Below are 12,730 nucleotides of genomic sequence, written 5' to 3' on the forward strand. Positions count from 1 at the left end.
TTGCTTCATTGTTTACTGACAATAATCTTACATAAGCTGCTTAACCACTCTGAGGCTGTTTTTCATTTGCATCATGGGTATAATAATAAATATATCAGAGGAAGCAGATGTGGCTCAAGCAATTGGGCTCCCATCTACCATATGGGACATCCAAGGTTCGATTCTTGGAAAGGCAAGCTGGCCCAAGCAGAGAGCTAGCCCATGCAGAGTGCTGGCCCACGCAGGAATGCTGACCTGCACAGGAGTGCTGGCACAGCAAGATGACGCAACAAAAAGAGAGACAGAGGAAAGACAATAAGAGATGCAGCAGATCAGGGAGCTGAGGTGGTGCGAGAGATTGAGCACCTCTCTCCCACTCTAAAAGGCCCAAGGATCAGTTCCTGGTGCTACCTAAAGAGAAAACAAACAGACACAGAAGAATGCACAGCAAGTGGACACAGAGAGCAGACAATGGGGCAGGGGGAGGGGATCAGGAAATCAATCAATCTTTAAAATATATATATAAATCAGAGTGTTGTTGTAAGCATTTAATGAGAAAAATGCATGTAAGAACACCTAGTTCGCCGCCTTGTAGTATATTATGTCACTATGTATCAGTAAATAATAGTTCAAACTAAATATCCTCATTTTATAGATAAGGAGCTGGAAACACACACTTCATGCTGGTAAAAGTGGCTAAGTAGAATGAGATCCAAGCCTCCCAACCTCCCAGTACAGTTGCTTTGTAAATGCCTCTAGAGCCTATGCATTCTTTCGTTGGACAGATATTTTGGAGCATCAGCTCTAAATAAGGTACTGGAATTACAGAGACAAATAGGAACTTACAGTCTAGTAAGAAAGACAAATAAGAAATGTTTAAAACACAGTGTGATAAGTGATGCAGTAAAGCAGAGTTTTTATGTGTGGAGTATTTGGGGACTTCACTAAGGCATATAACTTATTATTTATTTATGATAGGGAGTGGGTAAAATAAAAGACACATCCTCCCATAAATGGCAACAACTGAAAGAGGAGTAAGATATGAAGAACTAGGATATTGCATGGAGGAGGGATTATGTGCAAAATTCCTTTCTTACTTTTATTCACTTTACAAATTTATCAAGGGTGACTGAATACTGTACATAAAAAATAAAAGTGCTCACCTCATTTTTTTTTTTAATTTTTTTGTGTTGTTGTTTTTTAAAGATACATAGATCACACAAAATGTTACATTAAAAAAATATAAGAGGTTCCCATATACTCCAGTCATCCCACATCAACAATACATTTTGGAGCACTGCTACACCACATGGATTATAGTTTAAAAAGTGCTGACTTTTATGGAAGCAGATTTGGCTCAACTGATAGAGCATCCGCCTACCACATGGGAGGTCCAGGGTTCAAACCCAGGGCCTCCTTACCCATGTGGTGAGCTGGCCCATGCACAGTGCTGATGTGTTCAAGGAGTGCTGTGCCACGCAAGGGTGAACCCGCATAGGGGAGCCCCATGCACAAGGAGTGTGCCCCTCAAGGAGAGCCACCCCATGTGATAAAAGTGCAGCCTGCCCAGGAGTGGTGCTGCATACTAGGAGAACTGACATAGCAAGGTGACACAACAAAAAGAGGCACAGATTCTCAGTGCTGCTGACAAGAATACAAGCAGACACAGAAGAACACACAGCGAATGGACACAGAGCAGAAAGTTGGGGGCAGGGGAAGAAAGGGAGAGAAATAAATAAAAATAAATAAATAAATCTTTCAAAAAAAAACTTGCCAAAAAAAGAAAGTACTGAGTTTAACTCGAGCCTCTGAATAAATCACAATCATTGTTTTGGCAGATTTTTTTAAAGTGAAAAACAATCCAGCAAATACTCACTGAACATCTACTACATGCCCAATATTATTTTGGGTGCCAAGAATGTAGCAGTGAACAAAGCAAAGTCTTGCCCTCATAGAGCTTATATTAGAAATAAACAAATAGAATAAATAAAAAACATCAAGAGGTGACCATTGCAATGGAAAAAATATCTGTTTAAACAGTAAAGGGATGGTAGGTTTGGAGGACAGACTTGTACTTTAAATGGGGTAGCCTGGAAAAAGCTTTAAAGATAAGGTGGCATTTGAACCAAGGGGATGTAGGAAAATGAGTCACAAGAAACCCAGACAGAGGGAATAGTAGGGCAAGTATCAGTGAGTCAGTGAATCAGTGTAGTACATGAATTTAGAGAGGTAGTAGGGTCAGGGGATCAGGAACGACCTTAATGGCCATTGTGAGGTTTTGGTCTTTTACTTTGCAAGAGATAAGGAGCCAAGGAGGGTTTTGAGCAGAGGAATGATATGCTCTGATATTTATAATGAGTTTTCCAAGCATCTTAACCATTAAAACATGTACTGTAGAGTTTGCTGAAATTATATTTTATTGGGATTTGGCTGTATAAAATCTATAAACAGAGACTGAAGGCAGATATGTGAGATAGGATAATAATATTTGAGATAAATTATAATGTGCTCTTTAGTATTGCCATAACATTGTAGGATAAAATTGGAGGCAAAAATAAGAAAGAAAATGTTCAAAAACCATTAGCCATTCCTATGTAATTTCCTTTTATAATTTCAAGCCAATGAAATCATCAGTAAATATATTTTGTCAGTTCTGTTATCATGCATAATATAACATGGGCATAGATGTTTCATAACATATCAAAGTAAAAGACTGTTGTCTGTCTAAATGACAGATTAGCTTCAAGAAATAAAATGGTACCAACAATGAAGAAACTTGCCTCTACTGCTGGAGCCCTTCCACCTTTTTTGCCTTTTTTTCCTAGTCTCTACTGCTATCTTGACAGGAGTTTCCTAACAATATCTTACTGATTCTCAGTGAACTTAATTCATATTTTGAAAAACATGAACACGCTGTACAACTTGAAAATATGTAAACTCAACTTCAAATTAGTTGTATAGAATTGCCACAAGTAATTTAATTTTCTCTCTCATGGGATTATGTTACAGAAGAATGAATTTGTACTACTAATGAAAACACTTCTTTCTGTATTGAAAAAAGAATGTAAAAGTATTTGAAACCACTTCAGTGGTAGGAGATAGTGGAGGGGGAAAGAGTATGAACTTGGCATTTAAAAGTGATAATGACTTTTTAATTTAATTTTGCTAAAAACACTTTGCCTAGGTTTTAGTCCTGTAAATATTATAATAGGTTTCTCCTTGAAGTACGTTTAGATAATCAGCACAGTATTGCTGTTGATTCAGAATCCTCAGGAAAGTCTCTTTATCCTCTGTACAATGATTTCCTGAAATATGAAATGCAATGATTGACTCTCAGATTCTTTCTAGATCTAAAACTGTATGAAATATCTATAAATTTTAAGAAAAGCCAGATATCTTTTGAGGGGTATGGGAAATTTTGCAATGAGAATGTATACATGAAATCATCTTAAAATTTGTTGCTATTATAAGATTAAGATAATGATCACATTGGTGTATTCTAAAGGAATATACTAAATATACCTTCCTCCATTGAAGAGAAATTGTGGTTTTAGATTACTGCCTTAGGGGTGACAAATTCAGAAGAGCCAAAAGCTATTGAACTTAGCTGTCTTGTCCTACGTTTGGCCTGGTACACACCAGCAGGTGGTAGTTACAACCACTGCTGCATGCTAGGAAGGTAACCTTCCCCTGCCCTCCATAAACCACCCACCCCAGGAAGAAATGTGTTCCAGACTCAGGTAAACCTGGTGTTCAATAGTAAAAGGCAGTGGGGGAGCGAGGAGGGAGAGGGTGTTTGCATAACTTTACTAAAAGACAGGCCTCTCAACTAGCATTATACCTTTGGCCCAGCAGCCGCGTTGGAAGAAGTTCAACTCAAGTGTTGGTCTATAAGCAGATATCAGAACTCTGGGCATGCATTTCTTATATTAAGTGTCCCAAAACAGCAGGCTGTTCATGAGCTGCTTTACCTCTGGCAATTAACAGTGATATCCAGCTAAACAAAAGAAAACAGTACAGTGCACTGCTTTGAATAGAATATCCTTTACAGTATAAATGTCTTCTCAAGGTTTCTTTTTATCAAATCTCATTTTTGAAGACCAGAAAGAACCTTTTTGTCTCACTAAGATAAGCCCTCCTTGCATTAATTCTGGCAACTTTAAAATTCTTTCCTAGATGAAACTTTGGTTTCTTACTGAAACATTTGCTGTAAAATAATTTAAAACTAGCAAAAGACAAATCTACAAAGAGGGACAAGGAGAGTTTCTGTTTATATACATTTAAATTAAATGATGTCCTGATGAGACAGACAAAAAAAGACTTCTTCAAAGGGTTCAAGCAAAAACACTCTATTCTCAGCAATGAAAAGGCCAATACTAAATGAGGAAATTAAAGGGAGAAAAGAAGAAACTGTATGAAATATTTTGATGAGATAATTAAATTGAATATGAAGCTCATTGAGACTATTGGAAAATGGGAGAAAGATCATGATGAGAAAGTAAAGACTGTTCACTACAGTGATGACCTTTAGACGCAAGTCTGGGGTTCCAGGATCCATCCCAGTCAGCCTAACAAGGGAGACTTGCCTCCTGTAGCCACTGGAATGCTTTATATAACTGCTAAATGGTCAGAGAAATGTTTCAATTTGTGTTTATTTCATGACAAACCGCCAAAATAGCATTTCTAAAGTTAAACATAAAGCCCCAGTGAAACAGAAAATCAAAAGTTTTCTATAAATCAGTTTACAGGCAAAACATTTAAGAATAGGAAAAAAAACAAATCTGATTTACAGTCAATTCAACAAGAAGATGCACCCAACAGCTAAGCCCCAAAATATATAAAGCAAACACTGACACACTGAAGGGAGAAGTTGACAGTTCTGCATTAATAGTAGGAGACTATAATATACCATTAACAATAATAAGTAGAATTTCTATTTATAAGATCAATAAGGAGGTACAAGACTTAAATGACACTCCAAACCAACTAGACCTAACAGACACATGTAGAACACTTCACCCAACAACAGCAGAATGCACATTCTTCTTGAGAACACAAGAATCATTCTCCAGGATAGACTATAACTTATATCACAAAGCAAGTCTCAAGAAATTAAAAAATATTCAGATCATACACTATATCTTCTCTGATCACAATAGAATGAAGGTAGAAATCAATAATAAGGAGAAATGGAAAATTCACACATGTGGAAATTAAACAACATAGTCTTCACCAGTGGGTTAAAGAGGAAATCCCAAGGGAAATTAGGAAATACCTTGAGGTGAATGAAAATGAAAAGACAGTCTGTCAAAATTTATGAGATGCAGCCAAGACAGTGCTGAAAGAGAAATTTCTAGTACTAAATACTTATATTTAAAAAGAAGAAAGACTTCAAATCAGAGACCTAACCTCAAAATTTTAAGAACTAGAAAAAGAAGAGCAAACTAAATCCAAAGCAAACAGAAGGACGTAAATAATAAAGATTAGACTGGTGATAAATAAAATTAAAAACTAAAAAAAACAATAGAATTAACAAAACCAAAAATTGTTCTTTGGAAAGGCAAAGACAAAGGAAAAAACAGGATACAAATAACGAAAATCAGAAATAAAAAGGGGGGCATTACTACCAACCCCACCGAAACAAAAAGAATTATAAGAGGATACTATGGGGAAGCGGACTTGGCCCAGTGGTTAGGGCGTCCATCTACCACATGGGAGTCTGTGGTTCAAACCCCGGGCCTCCTTGACCCGTGTGGAGCTGGCCCATGGGCAGTGCTGATGCACGCAAGGAGTGCCGTGCCACGCAGGGGTGTCCCCACATAGAGGAGCCCCACGTGCAAGGAGTGCACCCTGTAAGGAGAGCTGCCCAGCGCGAAAGAAAGTTCAGCCTGCCCAGGAATGGCAGCACACACATGGAGAGCTGACACAAGATGATGCAACAAAAAGAAACATAGATTCCCTTGCCACTGACAACAACAGAAGCGGACAAAGAAGAACACGCAGCAAATAGACACAGAGAACAGACAACTGCGGTGGGGGGGGAGAGAAAATAAATAAATCTTTAAAAAAAAAAAGGATACTATGAACAACTGTATGGCAATAAATTAGATAATTTAGATGAAATGGACACACACAAACTAGCTACACTGACTCAATAAGAAACTGAAGATCTCAACAAACCAATTACCAGTAAAGAGATTGAATCAATAATAAAACACTTTCAAACAAAAGCTCAGGACCAGATGGCTTCACAAGGGAATTTTATCAGACTTCCAAAAACAGTTAACTCCAATTCTGCTCAAACTCTTCCAAAAAGATTGAAGAGGAAGTAACACAACCTAATTCATCTTTTGTGGCCAATGTCACTCACATGCCAAAATCAGATAAATAATACCACAAGGGGATTAATCCCAGGTAAGCAAGGGTGGTTCAACATAAGAAAATCAATTAATATATTAACAGAATGAAGGGGAAAAAAAACACATGATCACCCCAATTGATGCAGAAAAGGCACAGGGCAAAATTCAGCAACCTTCATGATATAAATACTTAGAAACCTAGGAATAGAAGGAAACTTCCTCAACATGATAAAGGGCATATTTGAAAAACCTACATCTAATATCCTATTTAATGGTTAAAGATCCCTCCTTCAGGAATAAGACAAGAATGTCCACTGTCATCACTGTTTCTCCACATTGTACCTGAAGTTCTTGCCAGAGGAGTTAGGCAAGAAAAAGATATCAGAGTTATCCAAATTGGACAGGTAGAAGTAAAATTTTCCCTATTTGAAGATGACATGATCCAGTATAGGGAAAATCCTGAAAAACCCACAAGAGAGCTCCTAGAGCTAATAAAATAAATTCAGCAAAGTGGCAGATTACAAGATCAACATCCAGAAATCAGCAGTGTTTCTATACACAAGCAATGAACAAGTGAAAGAAGAAATCCAGAAAAACATTCTATTTACAGTAGCAATTAAAAGAATATCTAGGAATAAATCTAGGCAAGCATGTGAAAGACATGTATACAGAAAACTAAAACCTTAAAAAAAAATCAATGCTGGTCTAAATAAATTGAACGACTTTCCATCTTCATGGATTGGAAAACTAAGCATTGTTAAGATGTCGTTCATACCCAAAGCAATTTATAGAATTAATGCAATTCCAGTCAAAATTTCAACAACTTTCTTTGCAGAAATAGAAAAGCCAATCATCAAATTTATATGTATAAAGCCAAAGCCATCTTGATAAAGAAGAATGATGTTGCGGGACTCACGCTTCCTGATCTTAAAACTTACTACAGTTTCCAGAAACATGGTGCTGTGAATTCAGCCAGCAGAGCCCACTTTGAATCTCGGCTCTGGCCAGACCAGAAACATGGGAAAGCAGGGTTAAAAGAAACACCTCCCTGGAAAGGTTTGCCGATGAGCACCATATGCTGGCTGGTCAGGAAATTGCAAGGAAAAAAACTGCTTTTAGTTCTCTCATTAACTCCACCCCTGTGAGAACATCTGTGCCCCATTAGTGAGTCCCTGGCCTGATTTTGATACCTTAGGCTGGGAAATTTTAAAGACTTAGAAAAAGCTGAACCAAAAATCAAAGTAGATCTGGGGGGCGGAGGGGCGGGGCGCACCGGACATACTATCAAACCAACGTTGCCCTACTACCAAAACCAGATACAGATACTACACAAAAAAAGAAAATTATGGACCAATGTCTTTAATGAACATAAATGCAAAAATCCTCAACAAAATACTTGCAAACTGAATCCAAAAGCACATTAAAAGAACTGCCCACCACAAATAAGTCAGTTTTATCCCAGGTACAAGATAATCAGTTGTGTAATAAACCACATTGATAAATTGAAGAAGAAAAATCACATGATCCTCTCAATTGTGCAAAAAGGACATTTGACAAAATAAAGCATCCTTTCTTAAAAAAAAAAAAAATCCAGAAGATAGGAATAGAAGGAAGCTTTCTCAATATGGTAGAGTGCACATATGAAAAACCTATAGCTAGTATAGTACTCAATGTTGAAAGACTGAAAGCTTTCCTCCTGACATCAGGAACAAGACAAGGATGCCTGCTGTCACTACTGTTATTCATTATGGTGCCAGAAGTTCTATCTAGAACAATTAGGCTAGATAAAGAAATAAAAGGCATCCAACTAGGAAAGAAGTAACACCTTTGCTATTTAGTGGTGATATGATCCTATATCTAGAAAATTCTGAAAAATCCACAACAAAGCTATTAGAACTAATAGACGAGTTCAGCAAAGTGGTGGAATACAAGATTAACACACAATCAATAGTGTTTGTGTACACTACTGATGAGCAAGCTGAGGAGGAAATCAGAAAAAAATTTCCATTTTTAAAAAGTGACAACCATAAAACTCCTAGAAGAAAATGCGGGAAAATATCTTCAAGACCTTGTGGTAGGTGGTAGTTTCTTAATCCTTAAACCCAAAGCACAAGCAACAAAAGAAAAAATAGATAAATATGACTTCCTCAAAATTAAACATCTTTGCACCTCAAAGGACTTTGTCAAAAGGGTGAAAAGGCAGCCAACTCAATGGGAGAAAATATTTAGAAATCACATATCCAATAAGGGTTTCATATCCATGATATATAAAGAGATACTACAATTCAACAATAGAAAGACAAACTGCCCAATTGAAAATGGACAAAAGACTTAAATAGACAATTGTCCAGAGAAGAAACACAAATGGTGAAAATACATGTGAAAAAATGTGCAGTATCACTCCTGTTTAGGGAAATGCAAATCAAAACTACAATGATATCGTTTTCACACCTATTAGAATGGCTACTTTTAAAAAGTCAGAAAACTACAAGTGTTGGAGAGGATGTGGAAAGAAAGGAATGCTTATTTTTTTTTAACAAAATGTCTTTTATTTGTAACATACAAATGCAAAAAGAGGTCACTTTTTCCCTTTGATTCCAGTGATGAGTTTGCTACAGAAAAAAATAATATATATCAAGGGGGAGTTTATCTTCAAAGTTTCCTCTAAAAAACCAGAAGGGGTTAGGAAGAACCATACAGATGTCATATAAACATACCCACCAACAAAAATAACCTCAAAAAATATTTTAACATACCCCAAACAAAAAAGCCAACCAAACAAAAAAGCCTGGTACAAAAGGCGTGCTGTATTTCTCAAAACCCAGACTTGGGGGAAGGGGAGAAAGCCTGGTGCTGGGGAAGTTGATGGGATGAACATCAGCCACAGAGAGGGATGTGCTTACTGGCCTCAGGCAGCGCCTCCTGGCAGCGCCTCCCCCACCCCAGCCCCGCCTGAGCAGCCCTGGGAACTGGCCCCAGCAGGGCACAGCAGTGAGCACCCTGCCTACCAGTCGGCTTGGTGCCAGGTATCCAATTACTGGAAAGAGAAAATACACTGAACTCACCTTACATGGCTTACACTGGGGACTCCTTTTGGTCCCCTTGAGCAGGAGGTATCAAGATCCATGATCAGTATTTATCCGTATTGAGACAATTGATACTGATCACTCTGTGTCCTCGGAGATAAGGATCAGAGAGAAACTTCCTAAACATGCTTTCTTTCCATGATTCTTGGAAGGAGCTTACCAATCCTCTCCTAGAAATTTAAATTTTCACTTTCTGGTAAAACCCCCGGGAGCCAGCAGAGTAGGGGGAAAGGCAGGTTTTCCCTAGTGCCAAGCTGCAGGGCACTTAGCAGAGGGGCCAGGCTGGCAGAATCAGGGAGAGGCCAGAACAGCTCTGGGGAGATCCTGCCAGGACAGACCACCTCCGGAGTCAGGGCAGAAGGCGAGGAAATGAACAGGCTCTGAGGTCAGAGGGACCAACAGCCCTTCCACGGGAGCAGCCTTCCAAAGGCTGGAACCTTCAAGTTACTCCTCAAGCAGAGCTCAGGGATGACCAAGGGGAGGTGTTGAGTGCTTTTCCTGGGTAAGGACTCATCTTTCCTTCCCTGGCCCAGGAACAAGGCCTAGAGGTCAGGATGAGAACAAGTTCTGGCACGCAGCCTCTGATGAGGCCGCCTCTGCCTCTACCCCAGGAGGGAAGAGGAAGGCCGCCTCCTCCCTGCTCCCGCCCTACTGCCACAGGTGCCACAAACACCAGCAGCTGTCTGGGCCCAGGAGAGGCTTCCTGCTGCAGCCTGAGCTGTGGCCCAGCCAGGGCGGAGCCATTAGTGCCTCGCTGAGGCAGTGAGAAGCAAGGCTGGGGAGTGCAGGCAGAGCAGGCCTGTGCTGACTGGGGCTCTCCAAAGGTGAGGGAGCGGGGAGGAGAGGATGCCCCACCTTCAGAGAGCTATCAGCACCAGGACAGGAGAGGAATGGCAAAGAATATACTGGGATTGAGGGCTCCTTCTGGGGGAAGACAAGGGACTCCCTGACAAACTTCCCCCTTGAGAATGAGAGCAGAGGTATATGGAGTGGGAGTGAGAGGCTGGGAAGAGTGGCGAAGGATGACGATGGAGAGGTAAGGACCTCTGGCTTTCAAATATGAATGAAAAACTGCAGTCACTGCTGTGTCATCACTGCAGAACATCAACAGGGTAATGGAGAATGCAGCCACATCCAAAAGCCCAGAAAAGTGATTGTCCCCATGGGGGGCAGAGTGGGGGGGGTGCCTAGGTGCTACCTTGTCCCTGGTGCTACAGCCCCTCTCACTGACAGCAATGAAGCAACAGGGGGAGCCTTCAGCCCAGAGGTGGCTAGTTCTCTGGGGTAAAATTCCTCTTTAACTGCAGATCTATGAAAGCACAGCTAGAAAAAGCTCCCTCACTTCCCCATGTCTTGGCACAAAATACCTTCTCAAGGTCTCTGCAGAGCACCGCTTCTCTTAAGTCTCTACGTCCAGATCATAGACGGAGTCCCCTCCTCTTTGGGGACCAGAACCCAGACCTAAGACATCAGACTCATCAAGGTAGGCATAAATACCCTTTTGTCCAGGGTGGGGGGAGACAGCGCACGAATCCAGCTTCAGAGAAGTGGGGGAACCTTATGCCCACAGGCCCAAGAGCCAAGTTAGGAGGGGCAGCCACTATGCCAGCCGATGGGGCCCAGCCTCTGCCCTCTCAGTGCTCCCTCCTCTCTGCTCACTCCTGGCATTCTGGTCTTCCAGGAGAAGGGAGGGGCAGGGAATCTCTGTAGCTTGGACCACTGCTCCCCCAGGATTCTGTGCTTTGAGAGTACAGCCGAGCATGTGCAGGGCTGAGGAGGCCACAGCTCTGCAGGCGCCTGGCAGGTGGCAGGAGACCAGGGAGAGGACAGGCCTTAGGACAGAGCATTCTGATTGCGAGTGACTCGAGGACATCAGTGGCAGCAGCCACCGCAGTGCCCGCCCACATGTTAGTGCTGACTGTCCCCAAGCTTTGTCCTCTGGCTCAGGGTCTCATAGTAGCTGTCCTCCCCGCAGCAACTGGACATGCTGGGGGAAGAGTCGTCGATTTCAAATTGCAGCGCTTCTCTGAAGAACTGGTAGGCTCCATGATTGTGTTTAAATACCGTTAACATAACTGTCTTCATCTGTGCGCCATTGGCCATGAGCTGTGGGATCTGTATAAGGAATTTCCCTAGGCCTTTCCGCCGCACCTTGCTTTCCAACTCCACTTCGTAGCAGTACAGGACTTCATCCCCACACTCCACATCAAACCGGAAATGAAAAAAAGGCAACAGGAATGGAATTATCTTGCCAAGGAATGAGGTACCAGGCCCGGTCCTCCGTCATTTCCTCCCATTTTTCTCGGTTCTTCCAACCCCACTCAGTTTGCTCATACCCATTTCAGTCATATTTCTTGAACAGGGGAAAAGCCTCTAAGGGGTCTCCAAGCCTGTTGGTGGAGTCCATTTTGGCACAGACGGCATCCATGGCTGCATGCTCCTCCAACCGCTTCTGCTGCTTCTCCTTCACTCTGCTCGACTCTCTTCCCATGGCGGCGGCCTTCAGCTCCTTCTCTACACACTCGTGGGCAGGGAAGCGGCACCGGCGGCAGCAGGCTTCGCAGCGTGCATGCGCCCTCGCAGGCTCCCCTGTGCGCCCTCACGGCTACTTAAATTTAAATTAATAAAAATTAAAGCTAAAAATTCAGTCCATCAGTACACTAACAACATTTGAAGTATTCAGTAGCCATGTGTGAGTAGTACAGGTATAGATCAGTGCAGATTGGGACATTCAGATCATCCCAGAAATTTCTGTTGGGAAGTGTTACTCTCAATGATGGCTGCTTTGTCACCTTGGTTCCTGAGTAAGCACAACAGTGATTCACAGCAGAGCCCCCTCTAACCTATGGTGGACCCATCATTTGAATGAGAAATAAAGCTTTGTTATTTGAAACCACTGATATTTTTGAGGGATATATCACTGAAGCATAACATTGCTCATCCTGATTTAAATAGAAATCCTGGTTTCAAATCCAACAACCTCTGTATCAGGATAAACTAGGTTATAATAGTCACAGTCTGAAGAGCCTTGTGTGATTGTTTTATAACTATTGCAGTTTCAGAAGGAACTTTTATTAATTAATTGGAGCACATAATGCAGAAAGATTCTACTGTAAACCTTGATTTAGCAATGACTACAACAGTAGTGGTCAGAAATGATTTATGGTCAACAGTCTTACACAAGACTATTATCAGAAAAGTGACGTTCAAGGAAAATCTAAATTTAAAAAAAGTATGAAGGGACTGTTTGTTTATGTTTATAAAGATCCTCCTTTTGGCTCCAAGTGATGGTTTATTCCTCTAGCT

The 12,730-nt window shown here is 41.0% G+C and overlaps 1 protein-coding gene and 1 pseudogene across 6 annotated transcripts in view; one reads left to right on the forward strand and one right to left on the reverse strand.

The window, feature by feature from the left end:
• Positions 1-12,730, forward strand: part of SCAPER (S-phase cyclin A associated protein in the ER) — a 616,772-nt gene that overhangs the window by 529,085 nt on the left and 74,957 nt on the right. The gene's annotated exons all lie outside the window — the stretch shown is intronic.
• On the reverse strand, positions 11,297-11,915 carry LOC105747074 (N-alpha-acetyltransferase 40 pseudogene; annotated as a pseudogene).

This window comes from Dasypus novemcinctus, chromosome 3 (genome assembly GCF_030445035.2).
Source record: "Dasypus novemcinctus isolate mDasNov1 chromosome 3, mDasNov1.1.hap2, whole genome shotgun sequence".
NCBI classification, from domain to species: domain Eukaryota; kingdom Metazoa; phylum Chordata; class Mammalia; order Cingulata; family Dasypodidae; genus Dasypus; species Dasypus novemcinctus.